This window comes from Anabrus simplex, chromosome 4 (assembly GCF_040414725.1).
Source record: "Anabrus simplex isolate iqAnaSimp1 chromosome 4, ASM4041472v1, whole genome shotgun sequence".
Lineage (NCBI taxonomy): Eukaryota > Metazoa > Arthropoda > Insecta > Orthoptera > Tettigoniidae > Anabrus > Anabrus simplex.
The window spans coordinates 111,205,102-111,226,832 of NC_090268.1; the positions used below are offsets into that span (position 1 = coordinate 111,205,102).

At 37.6% G+C, this 21,731-nt stretch overlaps 2 long non-coding RNA genes across 3 annotated transcripts in view; one reads left to right on the plus strand and one right to left on the minus strand.

The window, feature by feature from the left end:
* Positions 1 to 11,246, plus strand: part of LOC136872457 (uncharacterized) — a 118,404-nt gene extending 107,158 nt beyond the window's left edge. For both annotated transcript variants that reach the window (XR_010859907.2, XR_010859908.2), the window contains exon 6: positions 11,150 to 11,246. This is a non-coding gene — a long non-coding RNA (uncharacterized lncRNA). The remainder of the gene's footprint in view (positions 1 to 11,149) is intronic.
* A 374-nt stretch (positions 11,247 to 11,620) lies between these two features.
* Positions 11,621 to 21,731, minus strand: part of LOC136872458 (uncharacterized) — a 34,751-nt gene continuing 24,640 nt past the window's right edge. Inside the window, exon 4 of the long non-coding RNA XR_011018073.1 lies at positions 11,621 to 12,000. This is a non-coding gene — a long non-coding RNA (uncharacterized lncRNA). The remainder of the gene's footprint in view (positions 12,001 to 21,731) is intronic.

Consider the following 21,731-nt stretch of genomic DNA (forward strand, 5'->3'; position numbering starts at 1 on the left):
CTCTCATGCATAGTATCTCTGGTCACTCATGGTGTATTCTTTTTTGCAGCATATTTTCCATTTTGGAGCAGCTGACTTGTTACAGGTTAACATTAACTTGAAACTCAAGGGTCTGCACTCGTGGTCCATGCATGACTTCTGTTCTGCTTCATGTCAAGGTGCTCCATGTTTTTTTACCTGTATTCCGATATTGCATTCATTAATATTTCTCCAGCCTTAGTAGTGTCCTGTGAGAAAGGATCATTGTGATACAGCTCCTGATATTGACATAGAAGTGATTTATTTGTTCACTGTCAGACCAAAGATACCTTTTTGGGATCTACATTCAGAAATATCTTTCTAGAGATTTCCTGTACCAGGTTACTGCGGAGGATCATTTCTAACACACTGTATACTACCATCCGGGGAATACGCATCCTGACTATTTGAAATAATCTACCTGTTACAATTCTGTATTCTCAACCTGACATTAAATTCTCTTAGGTTTCTTCCTTACTGAGATCACTTCAGTCTTGAAGAGACTAATTTTCATATCATACCCATTGCACTTATCTGTAGGTTTTAGCACAGTCTGCCATTAAGACCAAGTCATCAGCATAGGCCAAAATGCTTACTACATTTCCACCTGATGAATCCCTGTTTGCCACGTTATACCTTTCAGTAGATGACCTATGTAATCTATGAAGAACAAAGGTGAAAGATTACAGCCTTGTCTAACCCTTGTAAGTTTATTAAACCAAGAACTCATTTTATCATCAATTCTCAATGCTTCCAATTGTCAATATAAGTACTTTTGATTGCTTTTAATAATCTACCCTCAATCCCATAATCCCCCAGTATGGCTAACATCTTTTTGCTCTATGCAACACAAACATAAACTGTCTCTTCCTTTCTTAGAATTTTTCAGTTAACTGGCGATTACTGAAAATCTAGTCCTGTCAGCTCCTCTGCGGTCTGAAACCACACTAGTTTTCATCCAACTCATTCTCAACCGCTGATCGCACCCTCCCTTCCAAAATGTCAGTGAACACCTTGCCTGGTGTACAGAGTAATGGAATATTTTGATAGTTGTTGCAATCCTTCCTGTTCCCTTGTTTATAGATAGGTGCAATTTCTGCATTTGTCCAATTAGAGGGTACCTTAATAACATTCTTTGCTAGTTTTATTACCTTATGAAGCAATTTCATCATTGCTTACCCACTATATTTGACCATTTCAGGTGTAATTTCTTATTCTTCTTATTTTATGACCACATAGGATCGCTTCAATCAGCCCGTCGTTCAGGTCTCTTTGAAGGGATTGTTCGGGCTTTGTGGTCCTCCCAGTAATTCTTCAGATGCTCTGATCTTCGTGCCCTTTCCTCACTTGAAAATATGCGTGTTGTTGGTTTGTTTTGTGTAACGGTAAAGCGGAGGTTTGTATTCTTGAGTTCTGTATTCAATTTTATCTTATTTGAGGTGTCTTCTGTTGTAAGGCCTATTTCCTTCAGATCCTCTCTTATTTCTCTGATCCATTTACATCCTGTTGTGGTATTTTTTGAGACGAGATTGTGTTGTACTAGTTGTTTCAGAAGTCTCAAATCCAGCATCCTCATGATATGTACAAAGAATCCCAGTCTCCTCTTATGCATAGTATCTGTAATAGGTTCTAGCTCTTTGTACACGACTTTGTTAGGTATTCCTGCTGCTTTATGATAATGGAGTTTACTTACCATCCTTTCCACTTCCTCAAGCATAATTTCACTAAGTTATGTGCAATGTCAACTGAAAGATTTACTTTTACTTTGAGATAATTTTCAAAATATTCCATACATCTGTCCAGTGATTCCCTCAGATCTTCTATGACTTTGCCTGATTTACCCAAAACACTATTCATTTTCGTTTTCCCTACTTTTCTAAGATACTTCCTTACTGCCCAGAAAGGTTTACCAGCTGCTTGACCTAGCCTTTCCAGGTTATTATTGAAATCTTCCCATTACTTCTTCTTGGTTTCAACCATTGTTTCACTCTGTTTATTTCATCTGCTTACAATTCCCTTCTCCATCATTCCACTAAGATGTTTATACACAGTTGTTCCTAGGCATTCCCTTGCTGTTTCTACTACAGCATCCCTGTATGCCACCCATCCTGAACCTGCTTACTATCTATTGTCCAATTTCTTTGTCCTGGAGATTTTCTACCCTTATTCATCTTCAGACAGAATTTGCTTTATTTTAGGCCGAATTATTTAGGTCAGTACAGAAAATTCCCTGGAATGCCTGCACATTCCTAGCAGATATTCTGAAAACAAAATGTGTTATGATGTAGTCTCATATGGACCTGGTGCCCCTACCCTCCCTTATGTTATGTATTCATAACTGCTAATCCCATACCAACACAGAAGTCCAGTAAGCGCTTTCTATTCCTATTAGCTTCCATATCTTCCCCAAATTTGCCCTTCACGTTCTCATATTTCAGTTCTATTTCCAACTCTTGCATTGAAATCGCTATTAGCTCTGTCCTATTCTTGCTGTTGAGCCTGACTATAATGTCACTCAGTGCTTCATAAAATTTGTTATCTTCATCTTCATGTGCACCCTTACATGGTGAATAGATTGAGACATTTCTCATCCTAATTCCTCCATCTGCTAAATGTACCCACATCATCTGCTCATTTATGTGCCTGACAGAAAGTACGTTGTGTGCAGTAGTATTCCTGATTAACTGTCTTATCCCACACTATGGCCTCCCCTTTAAAACCTGTTAATAACACTTTACTATATCCTATCTCTTCCTTGTTATCTCCCCTTACCTGAATATCATTAACTTCTAATCCAGATGCATCCTCTTTGCTGACTCAACCAGTGGTTTGGGTCACACAGCTATCAGCTTGCATTCAGGAGATAGCGGCTTGGAACCCCACTGTCGGCAGCCCCAAAGATGGGACTCTTTACTCCCATAGATCCAAGGCTTGCTTAAAACATGCTGAGCATTCTTGATAAAATAAATTTAAAATATGTGTAGCAAGATGGTACCCTACTTGCACATAGTCCAAGTGAGAATCTCTCCTCTAATGGGTCAGTGACCACCGGTGGATTGCATAGTCCTAGCCACCTAAGCTCAAGGAGGGCCATGACTGAGGATATGTCTGAGATGCCTACTCCTATTCCATAGCAACAGGACTACTTACAAGGCCACTTGGCCATTGCGCATGGTTCACAAACTAGGATGTGACTACAGTAAACCACATCACGAAGAATGATCACAAAAATTCCGAGGTGAATTCTTTGGGGAGGCTTCTTCCGAGTTCCCCTGGGATTACATTGGATTAAATCCTATTTTATGAAAGAAAATTTCCATGTACTCTTGCCAACATTATCGTCATACATTGATGTGATTGCCGAGTGAATTTATCATGTTCTTCTCACGAAGGTGTTATGGTTTGAATTGCAGCCAATGTATGTGGGATATTTGAAATTAAAGGTCTTGTCTACTTACAAGGCCACTTGGCCATTGCGCATGGTTCACAAACTAGCATGTGACTACAGTAACCCACATCACGAAGAATGATCATAAAAATTCCAAGGTGCATTCTTTGGGGAGGCTTCTTCCGAGTTCCATGTAAAACTAGAGGTCCTGTGGCTACGATCACAGTAATATTGATATTATTAATAGTCACAGATAATTATAAGCATGCAACTAGAGCAAAATACATGCTTAATATATCAACTATCTGTCTCCCTTAGTTAGTCAACATTTCAAATATAAAAATTCAAATTTTTGCCACAACTTCAGGTACAATTTTCATAACTTTTGGAATCATAATTATTTTTGTGCAAGTTAATAACGCTGGTTGTTACAGTAAAAAATTTGGAGGCGATTAGTTTCATACTACTTACATTTTTAGGGAAAAATATACTTTTTGCAAGCCTCCCTTGTTGCGTTTTGGCATTTAAAGACATATACCAACTTTGTTTGCTCTAGCTCTTATGACTTCTGAAGAAAACATACCTAAAGGTTAAAAATGTCACTTTCAGAAATGGAATGTCAACTGACTGCTGTTGAGTGGCAGTGATATCACCATATTTATGTATCTGTTAGGTCATCAGCCCACAGGCTGGTTGGATCCTCAAATAGCACTACCAAAGGCTATACAGTTATAGGAAAACCAATGGCAGCACAAAATGAGGCATACTAGGCGAGATGAGGAGTGAGCTAGTTTGCCATTGCTTTCCTCACTGGGCTAGACAGTGCTGCACAACTAACCCTATGAGCAACACCTTTGATAGCACTCAAACTAAAATGTGAATTCCCATTACTTTACATATGCAGTTACCCTTAAAATTAAGGTGTATAATTGCACTACTGAAAATGTCAGAATTTTTTTTTAATACTTAGCATTCATCTTACTGCAGTTAAAATCACTAGTCCAAACTTATATAACTACAGTGTAATACTAGTCTGTGTTGAATTGTGGAATGTGCTTGATTGATATGAGAAGGTTGGCCATGTTTGTTGTACTGTAGCATCTGTCTTCTGTGATGAAGCTAAGTGTTGCACCCATAATTCACATACAGAGCCATTCATCAGGACACAGGAAGCTAGGAAGAGGATACAAACATAAACTTAGGACAAACACAGATTATTACATATTAGGGTGGGCCGAAAAAACTCGAATTCTTTTTTCTAAGTCGTAATACCGCGGAAAAGTTGCGAATTGAGGAGAATAAAATGGGGTAAAAGAAGAAACAAAATAGGTTCATTTCTTTTGGTCACGCGCGTGCTCTAAAGTTTGCCGAAATTCAGAAAAATGTATATTTTTACGATAATTTTCTACCTTGCTTAATGTGTCAATATTTAAATATAATACCTCTAGTGGACTATTACTAGAACCAATAATGATTTAGAAAAAAGAATGGTTCAAATTGGTTAAGATCTTCCGCTCGCGCAGCAGCCGTCAAAAATCTAACAAATTCTCACGCTCGTCATAACCTGCTCGGGTCAAAGACTTTGACACTCAGCCCACCTACCACTCTCGCCACCACGCCCTGCTATTGTTGTGTCAGTCTGCATTTATCCCTCGTGTTTGATGTGTGTTTCATTCGCTCTTCCAGTTACTATTGTGGATTTGCATCTACTGTATTTCGATGTTTGTTCTGTGTTATGACATTTTTGTGTAACTTTGTGATTTAATGGTGGTATACTATGGCTGTACCTCAGAAACTCATCACAAGACAGGTATTTGATTGCCCTATATTTACTGCACCTAAAGACTTTTCATCAAACAAGCTTCATACTGGTGAGGACGTGATTTGGTGTTGTTCACAGGAGAGATACCACTTGGCGCTTAAAGTTAAAAATAAGAGAGTCAGTTTCTCCCATGTTGCAAGTACAGTAGCTAACAAAATAATTGGTTTGTATCAGAAAGCATCCATCCCAATGGTTACAGATAAGATAATTGTGCAACTTATAAAAGCGTTGCATGATAAATATTACAGCATTCGAAAATTATATACTCAGGATAAGAATAAAGATTCGTTTAAGCAGAAGATTGAGGAGTTTAAGCAAAAATGCTCACTGCTTTTTGACGTATCAGCTTGCAAATGCCCCATTGTTGTTAATTGCATTTGTAACAGAACCCCTGATTTATGTAAATGTGATACAACTGTCAACTGTGTGCAAAATCAAACAAAATACCTGCTATTGAGCTAAGATTTGTTTACTTATTACGAGCACACAGAATAGGAAAAATTGGAGAGTTGGATGTGTCTGAAACAAAGAAACATATTAAATCATTGGAAAGGAGATTGCATGACAGCCATTTAACTCTGGATGATGAATCTGAATCTCATCTGAAACCCTCGTGCTCGTATTCAAATGTTAATATTATTGAAACTGATGATGAAGACCAATATCTTGGTTGCTATCGCTACTTTTACTAGAAGGATAACAGATTTAACTTTAACTTTAGCTTGTTTGATGAAAAGTCTTTAGGTGCAGCAAATATAGGGCAATCAAATATCTGTCATGTGATGAGTTTCTGAGGTACAGCCATAGTATACCACCGTTAAGTTACAAAGTTACACAAACATGTCATAACACAAAACAAACATCAAAATACAATAGATGCAAATGCCGCAGTAGTAATTGGAAGAGCGAATGAAACACACATCAAACACGAGGGATAAGTGCAGACTGACACAATGGCACGGCGTGGTGGCGAGAGTGGTAGATGGGCTGAGCATCAGTGTCTTTGACCCGAGCGAGTTACGCTGAGTGCAAGAATTTGTTAGATTTTTGACGGCTGCTGCACGAGCCCTTAACCGATTTGAACCATTCTTTTTTCTAAATCATTATTGGTCGGAGTAAGAGTCGGCTAGAGCTATTACATTTAAATATTGACAAGTTAAGCAAGGTAGAAAATTATCGTAAAAATATACATTTTTCCCAGTTTCGGCGAACTTTAGAGCACGTGCGCAACCGAAATAAATGAACCTATTTTGATTCTTTTTCTACCTCGTTTTATTCTCCCCAATTCGCAACTTTTCCGCGGTATTACGACTTGGAAAAAGAATTCAAGTTTTTTCAGCCCACCCTATTACATATCCTTACGAGTAGAAAAACCAAAGGAAAAAAAAAAGCACAAAGTAAAAAATATCTTTCTCCTTAGCTTCCTTACTTTGATGAATACTTGTACACTTAGTTGTTCCCATTCTGTTACATCAGTGTTTCTTGTACTGACACAACATGAAACACTGAGTGTTAGACAAAATTATGATCAAGAGAAAATTTTAGAGAGACTCTTCAAAATGCATTGTTTGTTGATAATGAACTTACAAGAGCCATCCATATCAGTTCCTATCGGCACTCTGTGTGAAGTTGATTAATACTTTCATGTGTACAAGTAAAACTGGCTGAATGCAATGGAAATGCAGTCGAACAACAATTTTTACCAATATCACCAAAAGTATAATAATTATGATTAGCAGTGTATTCTGTACATCACCCTATATTATCTAAGTTACTTAATAAATTGATATTAAACCCCTAACTACAATGGAGTCCAAATCACTTGAAATTTCTTTGGGTGAGTCCATCCATTTCCCATTGAAATGTGCATTAAGGCAAGTTGCTTTTGGTAGAGACTTCATGTCTTTCAAAATCACATTATATGCCTTGCAGTCTATCAATTCATTCAAGGAGGTGAATTATAAAGACATGTTGAAGAATGCTTTTTTTTTCTTTTTTTCCACAATACATTCTATTTTTAATATGGACTTAATTCTGTGATTCTGTGGAAAATACCTGATGCTTAAAAATATAGAGAAGTAGTTTCAAGTTTAGAATTAATATTATAAGAGGTTTCTATTCATCCCAAGCAATTCATTTACAAGAGAACCTTTCTGAGATATATTTTAATTTCATGAATCATTGTCAATGCACAAAATTGTTAGTGTGAATTTGGACATACTATAAGGTACAAATCATTTTACTGAATGGGAAGTAAGCATCTTGCACCATACAAGCATTTGCTAATAATCAAATGATGAGAACTCCATTGAAGTCTTAATGTCTCAGAATAATGTCATTACTCATTGATGAGTAATTAATAGATAGCTGTGTATTACATTAGCTTTCTCTTCCTGTCAGACGAGGATTGTAGACCTCTCTAAATGTTGTTAATACCTAACTGATATTGTTGTTAACCAGATTGCAATGTATGGGAAATTTTCTGTTCGAAGAAGTGTCGAATTACTGGGCTTGATCTTCATAACGTAGTAGCATTGAAATGATACAGCCAGGCAAAATAGTATGTTCTGTTATACCCAAACTGTTGGTGGCGGAGGCTGGCTTGTCTTGTTTCATCAGATTCAAAAGGTGATTGTGGACAATTTTAGGGCAGAATTTTGTGAGTTATTGAAGATGTGACAAGTGAGTGACATTCCCACTGGCTTGTCACCAAGGGAGCTGCAGATTAAATCCTAGCAAATAATGTAAGATTTTCTTAAGATATACGGTACTCACTTCTTTGTGTTTTGGATTCCATAAAAAGCTAAGCTAGCTTAGTTTTTTCCGAATTACTCTAAAAATGAGAGGTTTTTTTTTTTTGCTAGGGGCTTTACGTCACACCAACACAGATAGGTCTTATGGCGACGATGGGATAGGAAAGGCCTAGGAGTTGGAAGGAAGCGGCCGTGGCCTTAATTAAGGTACAGCCCCAGCATTTGCCTGGTGTGAAAATGGGAAACCACAGAAAACCATTTTCAGGGCTGCCGATAGTGGGATTCGAACCTACTATCTCCCGGATGCAAGCTCACAGCCGCGCGCCTCTACGCGCACGGCCAACTCGCCCGGTAAATGAGAGTTTAAAATATTTGAATTAGGGGTGGTTTTCTTGTCTTGTAGATGACATAGTTAATAAGGGATGGCATAATGTTGTATTGCAATAAGTAAACCTGTGTTCTCATTGTGAGGTGGTGCAGCTCTTTTGAGGCACGCCCTGAATGGAGACAAGCTGCATGTGATAGTTCAGCCACATACCAGCCCTCCTTAAATCTCTGCCAGTGCCGGGAATCAAACCCAGGCATCAGAGGAGAGCAGCTAATAGTTAAGTTAACAAAGAGATTTTTTTTTTTTTTTTTACATACCAGTAAATAAAACAAGAACACAAAGAACTTTTCACGGGTAAATTTCCAGAACTTTGGCATTTTTCAAGACAATGTAGCAATTGAATGGATCAGATAAAAAGTAGTCCAAAAAGAACGGCTTGCAGTGTCAGATGGCAGTGTGCTGCCATTACAAACTCAAGTTAACAGGTTCGGTCCAGTTATACACAGTTCAAAAAATTAGGGGAACATGTTTTTGAATGTATGCCATGCTCCACAAAACAATACCTCACAGCCAGATATATATCCAACTAAACCTTTATTCTTTACCGTTGAAGTATACAAAAGAACATTGACGGATTCGCTTTCATTTTCAGAACACAAATGGAAATGTCCAAACAGGGGCGAAAACAAAGTGATAACAGTCCTCCAGGGTGGATTTTTATCACAGTTGGAGAGCTTCAGTGTGGCGTATGTCCTCCACAAGCATTTATCACAGCTTGGCAGCTACGTGGCATGCTACATATAAGCATCCTACAGAGGTCACGTTGCCGTATCAGGTCCCATTCTTCATTGAGAGCCTGTTCGAGGTCTTGGAGAGTCTGTGGTGGAACTGGATGCCCACGAACACTTCTGTCAAGCCTATCCCACACATGCTCGATGGGATTATTGTCGAGACTAACTGCTGGCCATTCCATCTCTTGAATGTCCAGTTCTCGCAAGACAGCTCTGGTTATGCGCGCTACATGAGCCCTGGCATTGTCGTGCATGAGTACGAATTCAGGGCCAACACCATATGCAGCAACCAACATATGCTGTAGCAGTATATACTCGATGTACCCCGCAGTGGTAAGATTACCACGGATGACAAGATCCGTACGGCCATCAATACTGATGCCACCCCACATCATTTCAGATCCTTGTCCGAATCTGTCGCCTTCCTGGACAACATGTGGCATGTACTGCTCACCACAGCATCTCCATACATGTTGACACCCATCACGCTGTGTCAGGGGAAATATGGCCTAGTCTGTGAACAACACAGGTCTCCATTGGTGAAGTTGCCAGTTGACGTGGGTACGGGCAAACGGAAGGCGAGCTGCTCGATGTTGCTACGTTAAACAGGGCACTCGAACAGGACGTCTGGGTCGTAAGGACACTTCTCTTAACCTGTTCCTTACTGTCTGGTCAGACACCATGACTCCAGTGACCCTCCCGAGGTCTTGTTGCAGTTCTCTGGCAGTTGCTGAACGACACCGCAACGCACAGATGGCCAGATATCGGTCATCCTGTGGGGTTGTCATGCGTCCACGACCTTGTACATCCCTCCTTGTGAACTGGCCTGTCTTATTGTAGCAATTCCAAAAGCGTTGAATAACTGGCGGAGAGACATTGAGATCCACAGTAACAACAAAAAGTCCATCTTTCCTGGATCAGAGTGATGGCCCTTGTGACTTGAACCTGTTAAGATGTCTCATGGTATGTGCTTGGTTTACATACAACGTGCTCAAATGGCCGCAGTAGTCTGTGTACCTCATGACAACACATGGACGCACCGCTATTCACTTCGTTTTGAGGGGTCACCCGACAATTCAATGCATGGCTATGCCTACAGATAAGAGTATAACTTTGATTGGACATACCCTGAGTAGCTAAGGTCTCAAGGTATGCTGTACGATCATTGGAACCCCATCCACCAAATTAACGTTCACATACCAGATGTTACAAAACATGTTCCCCTAATTTTTTCGAACTGTGTATTTCAAGGCATTCAGATAAGTTCTCTTCATGTGTTTATTTACTGGCATGAACAGCAAATGTGATGATGAACAAGGTCATGTTCTTGGAAAGCAGTGCATGATGTATTGCTGAATTCGTGTGTCAGATGAATGTGTATTATCTTTTTAATACTGAGCAGTTCTTGTCAGCAAAGTGATTTACAGAGTATGCTGATACTTAACACTCGAACTGCGGCTGGGTCATTTGTGACCCAGTTGTTAGTTCTTTCTTCCCTGTCTTCTACAAAAAATATTTGTAGCAGGTGTACAGCCAAGGAATATTATGTATTCTCAGTGTGTGTCGTGTGAAGTGTAATTCCTGCAAAGAAACTATATTCAGCATAATGTACATCGTCTGTACTGATGTCAGATGATTGGCCTCTAAAAGTTTAGGAAATGGAAACCTTTCTTCCTATTGTGTTCATTTGCGATACCATAGGAGCAGGGGGTTTAGAACAGGACTCACTGTGGTCAGCAAAGTGGGGCAATCCTATTGTCTACATGTTTCTTATTTGTATGTTTAACATTCTACATCAATATACACAATGTGTATTAAATTTCAAGTAAAATATCCACTAGCAGGCACAAGTGTATTCCTTGGCTGTACACTTACTACAAATAGTTTTTTTTGCGAAAATTAGGGGAGAAAGGACTAACAGCTGGGTCGCAAATGATTCAGCTGCGGTTGTAGTGTTAAATGGTTGCTAGATTAACAAATTTTTAGTTTATTTTCTTTTAAACTGTCCCCACTTGTTTATTTTTATGTATTTTTTTTTTTCTGGAACAGGACACTCCGTGATTCATGAAAGTTTCAACGCTGGGGCTGGACACTTGGAATAAGGTGTTGGACTTAGGTGATATTTTTTAGGCTTTTTTCTGCCAAAATTGCTTAATTTTTTAAAAAAATTGTAATTTTTGCTTTGAATAAAGAATTTTCAATTTATTTTGTGCTTTTATTGTTAGTGTTGCATTTCATAATTCTGAATTATATTCATGTTTACATTTTTTTTTCTGTAAACTTCAAAATATGAAAAGTAGAAAATGAAAGTTGAAAAAAAACTAAGTCCCAATTTTTTAATACAAAAATTGGGACAGGTACAGTAATATGTAAGTACTATATATATATATTCCTCAAAGTCCTGTTTGGTGGCAAATTGGGGTAAGGACAAAACATTAGGAAGGTATTTTTTAAAGAAATGAAAATATCAAGCAGCAAAGAATATTTTATACAAATTTGTTTATTAAAGAAAGTGTTAGATATTACATAAATCATTTTACATTGGTCATGTTAAAATATGCACAAGCAATAACATTTTTAAAAACATTGACCTTTACAAAACAGTCCACCAGATTTTCTTGCAGCATTATGCCATCAGCATGCTTCCGAACTTCCAAAATGAAACTTCAGCAAACTTCCCTAGCCATGTCTCTTCAGCATGAAACAGCTCTTTGGAACCAAAGAATATTCTCTCCACTTCCATATCTGGAGCACTAGAATGTCTTCATTCCTCTATACACTTTCAGCAGTTTGCCACCACACTGATCTTCAGCATCATTGGACCCTTGGTGTCAAGAGCTTTCTGTACAGGAGTTGATCACAGCATTGGATATGCTCATACCAGCAGTTGTCTCCACAGGCTGCAACAAATGAACAGCTAATTAGTGTTTAATATAAACTATTTCCCTACAAATCTTTGTTTTATTGTAACATTTTATATTAAAGTGTACCTATTGTTTCATAACAATTTTTGAATGTCAGTCAAAGCCTAAGGAATTTTTAAAGTACTTTTTATTGTAATACAACTTATTTTCATATATTAAGTACATAATGTAAAATACAGATATCAAAATGAGCTTTCACAATCTAAAAATTACACTAAAGATTGTCAATCATAATTTCCATTTTTTCAGGTAGGTTATAAACACTGAAAATTAGTTTTAGCAGACTGAAGAACCTAACAGTTATAAATTAGCATGATTTTATACTGCATTATTTCAATAAGGATGCAAGTTCTCCTGATATTGATATTAATGACAGCTCAACACTATGCTCCATCAAGATCCAGCAAGATAACTAAAATCTACAAAAAAAACAACCACAATCAGAATATCAACTCTGAATATCATTACTTTGACAGGGAAAATAGAAGTGTATATTGATTTGATGAAAATGAGGAATATTAATGTACTATAACTAAGTGAAACCAAGTGGAAGGGACAAGAGTAAAAAAAAAACTTGGAAGGTTACCATCTATTGGTCAGGAGGAAGTTCAGCTAAGAATGGAACAAGTTATAATGGACCATTCAAGGAAACAGCATATAACAAACTTCAAATCTGACAGGATTATCCAAGTCAATCTAAAATTAAACCCTACCCAGAACATTAGTATCATTCAGTGATATGCCCCACAATTAGGTTATGATAGTTCAGAGAAAGACCTATTTGAAGAATCCTTGGAAGAGCAAGTTAGAGGTGAAGGAACCATTGTTATGACATGAATGCCCAAGTAGGGTCTGATAGGCAAGGTTATGAGAGCATCATGGGCACACATGGATGGGGACCAAGGAATGCTGAGAGAAGCAGACTCCTAGATTTCTCTCAGAAATAACAGTTATTGGTAATACCTGGTTTTACAAACAAAAAAGCCAAAATCACCAGATATAAATGGAATGGGCAACAGGAATCCATCATTGATTATATTATGATAAATATATACAAGAAATGTTGCTGGATGTGAAAGTGATCCCAAGTGTGTCTCTTGACAGTGATCATAGGCTCATTAGTTTCAGGTTTAAAAAGTTGAAGGAAATAAGAACCATCCAGGACAAGAAATTAAGGTATGGAAATTGAAGGATAAACAGAAGGCCACAGAATATCAAGAAAAATCCAGCAGCAAATCCAAACAGACACTGGAACAGTTGAAGAATGGAAAAATTTCAAGGAATGCTTGGTCAAGACAACAGCAGAGACATGTGAAAGAACAAATGGAAATGGAGACACCATGATGGAATGATAAAACAAGAGACACAGTCCTTAAAAGAAAGAATGTCTACAGAAATTATTTCAAAAGTCAAACAGATAAAGACAAAGAACTCTTAGGAAAAAAAAAAAGAATCTAAGCAGGTTGTCAGAGCAGAAAGAGAAAAATGGTTGAATGGAGTGAAACTAAATGAAGATGTACATGGCAACAGAAAAATGTTTTATGGAATGATTAACAATAGGAGGAGGGACAAAGAACATAATTATCTGACTAGTGATAGTGGGTATCTCATTACAGATGACCAAGATCAAAAATTATTTTGATAAGCTGTTAAATGTGAATGATATTACAAACCTTCCATTAGATAGATTAGTTAATGATGGAAGGATGGAAGACACTAACAGATCCAACATGGAATGATAAAGAATATGCATGGAAGTACATCAAAACAGGAAAATCTCCCAAGCATTAATGAAGTGTATGGTGACATGATCAGATCTATGGGTAATGCAGGAAAACACACAAGATATGGAAGGATGGGCAGGTACCAGCAGATTCAAAAAAAAGTATCATTCCACTCTTTAAGAAAGGTGATAGGAAGAAATGTTCCAATTACCGAGGAATTACATTTACTCCCAAAGTCAGAAAGCTGTATGAAAGGATTTTAGAAAGGAAAATAAGACCATTGATAGAATTCAAGTTATCAGAGGAACAAATACAGATTCCAGAAAGGCAGATCAACAGTTTAATATTTGGACCACATCAGCTAATCGAGAAGTATTATTAACATTAGCTCCTTTGGCTAGCCTTCCTGGATATCAAAAAGGCCTTTGATGCTGTAAGCAAGGACAAAGTCTGGGAAGTGCTGAGAAACAGTGGAAGCAATGACATAAAACAAATTGAGAATTTATATGAAGACATCAGTAGTCGCATCAAAACACCATCAGGAATGACTGAATCCTTTAGAATAACTATAGTCCTAAGACAAGGTTGAGTTGTCACCTCTTCTTTTCATTACTGTAATGAATTAGATTCAATAAGTATGCCAAAACATTGGTGACAAAAAAATGAAAGTTACGCTATTTGCTGATGACATCTGTATATGGAGAGATTCCAAGGAGGAACTTAAGGATCAGATCAATGCATGGACAGTAACAGCTAAAGGGTACAGCCTAAGATTCAGTCAGGAAAAAAGTGACGTGTTGGTTATGCAGAGAATTGGTCAACCTGAAGGTTACATTGAAATAGAGGGTAAACAACTCAAGATGTCCAACAAATTAAAATATCTTGGAAGCATGATATCAGCAATAGGCTCCATTGAAGAGGAACTTACCAGTAGGATTCAAGCTGGAGGAACGTTCGATAGAGTTGTCAGAGACCTAATATGGAACCCAAAAGTGCCATTGAAATGCGAGCTTATTATCTGACTTATTACATGCCAATTTTGATATGGGAGTAAGACCTGGACCAGGAAGAAAAAGGATGAAGCAAGGATTCAGGCAGCTAAAATGATATCGTCCAAGCGATGGTTGGCAAAACAAGACGAGATAAAATTCTTAACGAGAACATCAGGGATATGGCTCAGATTGGCAGAATGCAGAATAACAGAACTAAGTAGACTCAAATGGTATGGTCACATACCCAGAAAAATGTATGTTCTGCAGTTGAAATATTCAAGACCTAGAGGGCAGCCAAGAATGCAATATAGACATGGTGAAAAACAACATTCAGCAACAAGGAGGGGACTGGGACAGCACTGAAGGAGAAAAGTACAAAGACAGAAGTTAGTGGAGGCACTTCATTTGCCAACCCATCATATAGATGGAATGACGTGGGGTATGTATGTATGTATGTATGTATGTATGTATGTATTCCACTTCAAAGGCTGGGATTGACAATCAGATGAATAATTTTAACTGTTAGCTTCTTAGTCTGCCAAAATTAATTTTGAATAATAAATTTATGAACTACCTGAAAAAGAAAGCATTGTCCAGTGTTATATTTGAAAAAGGAACAACTCAATATAGAATGACATTTCGTTCATGAAAGATAAGATTCTATCAAATCACTCAGATATTTGGAATGTGTAGTGATTGTTTAGAATTGTAACACCAGGGAATTTTATATCCTTTATTTATTGTTTTCTGTGGGTTTATGTTTTTTGTGTATGAATTTTGGATTCATTTAATTTTGATACAGCTTTAAGATGGTTTGGTTGATGTGAAAGATTGAAGTAGGATGTATTAATTAGGAAACACCCTACACCACACACACCAGATCAGCATGGGATATTTCTGGTTTCATAATATTGCATCAATTTCGATGTTTCTGGATGCTACTCGATATTCTTTATCAGATTTTATTCCTGGGCCCCTGTTGGTCATAATAAAAATTGTTGCGATTGGTGGGTGAAGGAAAAGAACAGACGCTCATTGGTTGTTTTTCGATTTCCGAATTTCCGGAGAAAAGCGCTTTACTAGAGCCTAGCTCTTCCAAGGAGTCTTTGAATCGTGACCACTGAAGGGAGAAGTTGCCTTTTGCAGGAGACAGGTCTTCTTGGCCCCTTCAACAGGTAAGCACTTAGTTATTTTTCATTTTTCAGATTATGTTCAAATGTAGTATTCCATTTAATTTCTTTTGCCGGAGCTTACCCGTTTTTTCCTTCAATCGCCAAAATTTCAATAAAATGACAGCCTACCGGCAAGTCAGAGTTGTGTTAAGAGACAGTTCCCATTTCATTTCTCGATTTTGTAAATTAGATATTCAACGCCTTTCGATGTAACCGTAAAATTTAAATTTCCCCTTGGGACTGTCATTTATCCCATTTCATCTTAGTGTATTCCCATTTAGGACAGGCACCCTTTCGCAGAAGTATTTTTGAGGGGGTTGCCTCTTAAAGGTGCCCTGCACTAGGATATATATATTTTATGTGTTTCCCTTTGTTACATGTACATACAGGTAGACCTCATACGCGATAGTTACATTCCGCGAAATTGCCGCGCATAATGAATTCGCGTAAATAGAGTCATTTTATTTTTAAAAAAACACAGGGTTAAGTTTCCGTTATCTCACATTAAGTTTAAAATAGCAGAGATTCTAAGTAATTTTACAAAAAATAACCATTATCATGTTTCTGAAACATTTTAACACACACTTTATACACAAATATTTAACACTGAAACACACAACAATAAACAAGCTTGAATAGCAGCTTCAGAGAGAGGCATGCGTTGTTGGTTGTGATGATCAATCCATTCTATCCATCGCTTCCAAGCGAGATTTGGTCACTAGTCACACTTAAGTTAGTGGCAGATTGACAGTTTTCGAATTGATTCCGCATTCTCACGAATAGTTCTCACAGTGGATTCACCGAGTCCCAAAGCACGCTGAATGTCAACAATACGCTCACCTTTCTCATAGTGATCCAAAACTCCTCACTTGATTTCTAGCTTATACGACTTTGGTACACGCTTCTTTATTTAGACAGGCACTTTTTTTTTCCTTTTACAAAGCATTTTAAATACAAAACCTGTCAAGTGTAACTTTACAGCTCTACTGACCGGAACCGACAATTCATGTCTCGACAAACACGACAGAAGATGCGTGTAACGATGTGCTTGTCCCGTTTAACCTTGGCGCGACGTTATGTACATTACAGAATTTGGCACGCATGTCTGTACCCGTCTTAAGGCATTACAGCTTCCACGTACTGTTAACAGATGGCATCACTAGACTTAAGTCCAAAATCACATATATGTGAAATTGCGGATAACGAATCCATGTATAACAGGGTTTACCTGTACTTCTGACTATATAATGTTACTTTCCTTTTTCTTTCCATCTGTATTGTATGATTTAAATGTTTCGCCATGAACAGTGAAATGTAGTGTGAGACGTTCAGACCTAGAGGTTTAAATAACCTAAATTTTACCCTCGGGGTAAATAGTAAACATTTTTAACACCCATTTTTGATTTTTAAAGGTATTTTGTTTGATTATTTGCGCTCTAATTTGGATATAAATTGTTAAGTAAACTTATATATTTAAAATCACTATTGATTTTGCTTCTTCAGCATTGCCAATACCTTTCACCACCTGGAAATGGTTCCCAGCTGCTTCCCAATTATCCTTTCTTAGCTGTCATGTTTGTTAACCTGTTTGTTATTGTTTTCAGTGTTTAATGTGCATATGGTTTCAATTTCATACATATCATCATGTCTGCGTTAATTAGTGTTGGTGTGTAACAAGGTGATTGCACAATGGTAGCAAATAATATACGTACATACATACTGCCCCCATCATGCCGGGCTCAGCTCGCCGGTGAGCAAGAGTCTCAGAGGTAGACCATTCGCTTATCGGCTGTGCAGAAAATTTTAAAGGCAGGAATAGATGAAGGACTAGCGACAAATGAAAAGAAGCTAAAACAGGTTTATACATTTATTAAAAACTATCACTCTTCCAATAAACAATTAAATTGACAAAATCTGGGACTAATTCTTGAAAATCTCTTCTCGTGCTATCGTCTATAAGGAATCTTCATCAAATTAAAGCTCAACGAATGTTCTTGTCTGTAATAATAATAGGGATCATTAATTTACTATAAACAGGATTGAAAATCAAAATACTATCTGGTATCACTCTCTCCAATAATGATAATTAAATTGCTTAAATTAAAATATTCCTTCTGGATCTCACTTAATTCTACAAGAAAATGATCATTTTCTTTCCCTTATTAAAATTATTGAAAAAAATGTTTAATTCAAGAAATTGTGGTTAATAAGTCTTCCTTAGACTTTCCCTTCATCAATCCATTCATTTTTATAATTATGAAGTGACTGAACTTCTCATAATTCTTATTTGATCTCATATCAACCTAAACGTTACTCCCTGTTATGCAATAAGTGACTGTACAATAACTAAAAATTCAGCCTCGTGACATCAATCCACGGACGTTGCCTTCTCTTATTCAATTTATTTTAGTGAATTAGATCCTAATCTACCTTGAATTATAATAAAATCTTCTAAAGATTCATAATTCATCAAATCACAGACACGCGAAAATAACGTAAATCGGTCAAAATTTGACGTGCGCAGTGGAGAACATCATCATAAAACCATTCAAGAAAATTCACAAAACACAGAATATAATCAAATCACACATCACACATTCACACATAGGTACACGACAATATTACAATATTATTTACACGAACACTAACCCATTATTATTAAATTTTGGATTTATTCCAAATTAGGGAAATCATTCTCTAGATGACAATATCATGTATATTCCAGGTATCGATCTAGGACATGATAGAGCTGAGGTTATCACTTTTATGCAGAAATTAATTATACAACGATGTTCAAGGGAATCCTTTAAATAGAAATCACTCAAAATAAGTAAAATACCTACAGCACAGGTCAAAATATTAGAATACGCGCTTACGGTACATGAGTTGCGGCATTTATTCTTATTCTCCTACTATATTGTGGCTCTCGATTAATCTGCACTCAAGCTAGAAAAAATCGTGTCCAGTGACACATTTCTTCCAAAAATGACTAATGGATGCATAAATTATCACACAAAATATAATGTCCATCTGCAAGTCATAATCAAATTAATAGCACAGTAAAATATACATATAATTCATCATTACTCCGTCCGGAGGATGCCATGTTCCAGGCCTACTTTACATAAAGTGAGCACACGATAATTCTTTCCAAGAACAAACCAACATTAAACCCATGACCTTATTCAAATTTTAGCCCGTAATTAGGTTTAATTATTTTTACTCATTATTATTATTATTATTATTATTATTATTATTATATTTATTGACCGTGCCTAATCACACTTGCAAAGCTATCGTACGAAATTATTCAGACGACTCTAAACGAACTAAAGTCCACAGAAATGTCGTATAATCGTAGAAAGAAATTTGACACTTAGAAAAACACTAGAACACTGTCCTAATCTGTCTCAATTTTCAAACTATTTCAAAATCATTCAAGATTAACGCGGAGGTCATTTACTTTTATTTCTCCTGCCGTCTTAAATTTTTAGGACAGTTGAGGTCTCTCTCGATGACATTCACTCTTATCTCTAACTAATAGAACCGAATACACATTCATTCCAGAGCACAAACTACCTCCCACCGAGGAAAGAAGAATGAAAAGTCAAACTACTGCTAAACTAATAGAAAATCTAAATGAATAAGGTAAGGCTACGTTTTACAGACATTTTACAGAAAGATAGAAAGATGAATTCTTAAAGAATACTCATGTGGCTGGTGTTAACTGGATTCTGGCTGATGACCTAGTACGTGGTCACATCACCTTCCATCGAACAAAGTCTTGCCCATGTCCGACGCCTTACATAATTAGTGAGTCATGGAGATGAAGGTGCACAGGAAACAGTAGGATTCATCTCGGAAAGGGAGAGCCATCTTGAAGCGAGCTCGAACCAACGACCTTCCTTCTGAGTTCTCGTAGAAAAGCTGAAACTAATAAAAGTCTTAGCAATAGTCCAGGATACACACGCGATGTTTAATAATTTGGAGATGGACACTTATCTTATGACAGTCATAAATAAATCTTAGAGAAGTTTTTCAAATGCCTGAATTGCAGTTTATTCAGTCCTCAGTGCCTTCTCTAATGCAAAGTCTCCCAGTAAAGCAAACGACGTCCAGTCTCGACCGTAGCTGCATTCAGAGTAACGCTCAAATCAAGTGTTTAGAAGTAAAAACCCTCTATAAAATTTCCTTTGGAATTACCATAAATTCACTGTCTTAAGACGGAGGTGTGCCTCTTGATTATATCTGATTGGTGGATCTGTTGCATTCCTGTGAAGGTTGTAATTTTTATTGGCTGCCCTAGTTTCACGTCACACGACCTTGCAATTATTGATCGATTATAATCACGCTGCCCGCCCGATCACGTGGCACCCACATACATGTGTCTCAAAGACACCTAACAGGAATTTCACCCTGCTTCCTCGTTCTCTTGGTAGGTTGTCAAAACCTGTTCGCAGGCAGCTTGTTCACGCTAGCACGGGAGTGTAAAATCTCACCCTCCTGGCGATCGAAATAATGTATCAACTCACTGATGAAATAAATCATTCTCCCTTAATAAATTATTTCCACTTTTGAAGGGGACAATACATTATCATTATAGACTGTTATGCCTTTCAGCGTTCAGTCTGCAAGCCTCTGAGAATTTACTAAACGTCGCCACAATCCTCGATTTGCAACTAGTGTTGTGGCCTCATTTAGTTCTATACCTCTTATCTTTAAATCGTTAGAAACCGAGTCTAACCATCGTCATCTTGGTCTCCCTCTACTTCTCTTACCCTCCATAACAGAGTCCATTATTCTCCTAGGTAACCTATCCTCCATTCGCCTCACATGACCCCACCACCGAAGCCGGTTTATGCGTACAGCTTCATCCATCGAGTTCATTCCTAAATTAGCCTTTATCTCCTCATTCCGAGTACCCTCCTGCCATTGTTCCCACCTGTTTGTACCAGCAATCATTCTTGCTACGTTCATGTCTGTTACTTCTAACTTATAAGATATCCTGAGTCCACCCAGCTTTCGCTCCCGTAAAGCAAAGTTGGTCTGAAAACAGACCGATGTAAAGATAGTTTCGTCTGGGAGCTGACTTCCTTCTTACAGAATACTGCTGATCGCAACTGCGAGCTCACTGCATTAGCTTTACTACACCTTGATTCAATCTCACTATATTACCATCCTGGGAGAACACACAAGCTAAATATTTGAAATTATCGACCTGTTCTCACTTTGTATCACCAATATGACATTCAATTCTGTTGAATTTCTTACCTACTGACATCACTTTAGTCTTCGAGAGGCTAATTTTCATACCATACTCATTGCACCTATTTTCAAGTTCCAAGATATTAGACTGCAGGCTTTCGGCACAGTCTGCCATTAAGACCAAGTCGTCAGCATAGGCCAAACTGCTTACTACATTTCCACCTAACTGAATCCCTCCCTGCCATTTTATACCTTTCAGCAGATGATCCATGTAAACTATGAACAGCAAAGGTGAAAGATTACAGCCTTGTCTAACTCCTGTAAGTACCCTGAACCAAGAACTCATTCTACCATCAATTCTCACTGAAGCCCAATTGTCAACATAAATGCCTTTGATTGATTTTAATAATCTACCTTTAATTCCATAGTCGCCCAGTATGGCGAACATCTTTTCCCTCGGTACCCTGTCATATGCTTTCTCTAGATCTACGAAACAAACACAACTGCCTGTTCCTCTCGTAGCACTTTTCAATTACCTGGCGCATACTGAAAATCTGATCCTGACAGCCTCTCTGTGGTCTGAAACCACACTGGTTTTCATCCAGCTTCCTCTC